At 39.2% G+C, this 3,591-nt stretch overlaps 1 pseudogene; it reads left to right on the forward strand.

The window, feature by feature from the left end:
* Nucleotides 1-876: 876 nt before the first annotated feature.
* Nucleotides 877-1,624, forward strand: LOC118849495 (annotated as a pseudogene).
* Nucleotides 1,625-3,591: the final 1,967 nt, after the last annotated feature.

The raw sequence follows: 3,591 nt of genomic DNA on the forward strand, positions 1-3,591 counted from the left end.
AATGTATCAGGAGTGCCGAGTTTATAATCTCAAAGAGGATCATAAACATGTCTGAAAGGTTCGGAACCGCCGGATATAAGAAACTCTCAAAGTAGAAGGCAGAAGAATCAAAACATTTATTTAGGCTCCACAGTAACCAACCCATGAACCAGAAGCCCCATTTTGATATGTTGATCCAAATCTTCCAGGCCCAATAAGTACGCCTTGAAAGAGTAACCAGGAGGCTACAGAGAAACATGATTGCGTAAAGCAAAATCATGTTTCCCCCTTTATGGTAATAAGATTACCCACTGGACTGAAGTCTTTGTTCAGCTTCCTCCCGTAGGTCAGCTCTGCTACTGGCAGCTCCTGCCTCAGCTGTGTCTGTGTCTGTAACTGAAACTGCAACTGTAACTGACGATGTAACTGTCGCTGTAACTGACGATGTAACTGTCGCTGGCTCCAACCGGAAAAGGGAAAGAAGAATCTTCAAGCTGTCCTCTCCCCTCTTATAGGGTTTTTGACATCATCAAGCTCCGCCCGAATGACCAGGGCCGATTGGTTCCTGAGTTGGCCCCTCCCCCTAGCATAGACATTAACACCTCCCCTCAGCCAGCCCCATGACTCATCACACAGGAAGTTGTCTGCTTCCCGGCATGCTCCCCGGGCCTCCTGCCCCGGAAGAGCAAGCCACAGTGTCCAGAGGCTCAATGAGGCAAGCTGAGTCATTCAAAGAAAACAAAGGCCATTCTGGTTACAGGGCCCCAGGACAGGCATCTGTGCCAATCATGGCCTGTATGAGGGCACTTAGGGACTCGGGGCCAGGAGCTATGTGGTAGGTACGACGGCCACAGCAGAGGCCTGCACTCCTGGAGACCAGGCAAAACCACTAGGAAAGGAAGAATGCAGAAATCTGAGAGTCATGGAAGCCTACAAATGAGCAGAGTGACAGGTACATTCTTTGTATCACACCGAAGAGACACCTATGAACAAAGAACGCCATCAGGTTCCAAAATAAAACGTAGATCTGTGGTACACTAAAACAAATTATCACCTTCCAACAGTTCTCCAGATTTTGTAAAGAAACCTCATCCTCAGCCAAGTGATAAACTTAATCCTAAAACTATTGATCAGCCACATGCCCCTTCTGCTTTTGCTGCTATTTACTCCAAAGGAGTAAATAGGTTGGTACATGGTTCAATAAAACACAAATCACAGTGGGACTGTCTTCCTGAAACTCTTCCATTTGATTCTCTTCTCATTACTTTAGCAGAAGGTCTAAGAGAGACTAAACATCCATATACATTTGTAGCAAAAGAAAGTTTTAAAGGTTGAAGGTGCTACTGAAAAAACTGTGCCCTTGCTACCCAGATTGATTCCTGTCTTGAAGGCAGCTCTGACCCATTCAGATGATGAAGTGTTTGAAAGGAGATTGAATGCTTTAGTATAGTTGAGCGGTGTTGTTGGGCCTTCTCTAAATGATCATCTGAAGCATTTGCTTACAAGTCTTTCCAAGAGACTAATGGATTAGAGATTCAAAGAGCCAATCACCACTGCTTTACAAAAGCTAGAACAACATGGTAGAAGTGACAGCTTTGTGATTATCAAAGCTAAAATTCCAACCTATTGTTCCATCTGCTCTTAAACGAAAGGAAAGATAAAACCATTTGACTAAGTGATGAGAGATGTCAGAAGCTTGTGGTGAACATCATAGGATCCCTTTTGAACATGTTTTTTTTTTTTAAATCTCAGCTGTGGATTATATTTACATGACAAAAATTAATAAACAAAATTGATTCCACCGAATCATAGTAAATATACATTTATCAGCATGGGAAAATGGTTAATTATGGAAAACTATTGAAAAGACTTCTATAGTGCAATTTCTTGGGGTCTATCAGACACATTTTTTTTCTTGTTATAGTTGGTCCGTACTGAGAACCACAGTTTTGTTTACAGTTTCATATCTGATATTTATATTTAAGTGTCTTTTAGTTACAGTATCACTTAAGTGATCGCACTAACTTTTCATAATTACTCTGTCATACTTTGTAGGATTTTTAGGCCTAGCAATCATAGAAATGAGTAAGAGTGGTTAAGCTGTTAAGTAACTTGCTCATAAACAGGTATTTTTACGATGTACAATGCTTGGTGAAAACATCCAGAACATTTCAAAATATGAATTTTTCAATAGTGTAAAATTTTGTTATGTTATAACATGTAAATTATTATTTCATTATAACTTGCTAAAACTATAAAAAGAGTTAGATTATTTAATTTCCAATTAGTTGTTAGTCAAATTTTGTTTATTTAGTTTCCAAGTAATTTTTAATCAAACTCTCTATGGTCCTTTATTTCCTTTATTAAATGTAATTTTAATTGCATCATGATCTGAAAAGGATGGATTTAATGTCTGCCTTTCTGCATTTGATTGAGATTTTTTACGTGCCAATACATGGCCAATTTTTGTGTAGGTGCCATGTACTACTTAGAAAAAGGTATATTCTTTTCTAGTGCCATTCAATTTTCTCCAGGATGTGTCATATCTAACTTTTCTAAAATTCTCTTCTTTCTTGTTTATTTTGTGGTTAAATTTATCTAGTTCTGGGAGGGAAAAGTTGAGGTCCCCCAGTAGTATAGATTTATTGTCTACTGAGTGCTGAAATTCATCTAACTTCTTTAGAAATTTGGATGCTATAGCATTTGCTGCATATATGTTTAGTATTGATATTACTTCATTATCTATGGTTTACGTTTAGTAAGATGTAGTTTCCTTCTTTGTCTCTTTTAATTAGATCTATTTTTGCTTTTGCTTCGTCTGAGATCATGATTGCTACCCCTGCTTTCTTTACTTCAGCTGAAGCATAATATATTCTATTTCAGACTTTTAAACGTTTACTCTGTTTGTGACTCTCTGCTTCAAATGTGTTTCTTGTAAACAACATATTGTAGGATTCTGTGGGTTTTTTTGTTTGTTTTTTTGGAGTGGAGAAGGCAGGGCAATTGGGGTTAAGTGACTTGCCCAAGGTCATACAGCTAGTAAGTATGTCAAGTGTCTGAAGTCAAATTTGAACTCAGGTCCTTCTGACTTTAGGGCCAGTGCTCTATTCACTGAGCAACCTAGCTGCCCCCAAGGATTCTGGTTTTTAATCCACTTTGCTATCCACTTCTGTTTTATGAATGAATTCATCACATTCACATTCGCAGTTATAATTACTAACTGCATATTTCCCTCCATACTATTTTTCCCCTGTTTATACTTCTCTCTCTCTCTCTCTCTCTCTCTCTCTCTCTCTCTCTCTCTCTCTCTCTCTTTCTCTCTCTCTCTCCTTTCCCCCATCTCCCCTCACCAGTATTTTATTTCTGACCACTACCTCCCTCAGTCAGCCCTCTCTTCTATTAGCCACACCCTATTCCTTGTCCCACTTCCCTCCTACTTCCCTGTAGGGTAAGACAGATTTCTATTCCCAACTGAATATTTATGTTATTCCCTCTTTGAGCCAAATCTTATGAGAATGAGATTCAAACAATGTTCACTGCCCCACCCCTTCCTTTCCCCCCACTGTAATAGGTCTTTCACACTTCTTCATGTCGCTTACCCCACTCTGTCTT

Source organism: Trichosurus vulpecula, chromosome 5, assembly GCF_011100635.1.
Source record: "Trichosurus vulpecula isolate mTriVul1 chromosome 5, mTriVul1.pri, whole genome shotgun sequence".
Lineage (NCBI taxonomy): Eukaryota > Metazoa > Chordata > Mammalia > Diprotodontia > Phalangeridae > Trichosurus > Trichosurus vulpecula.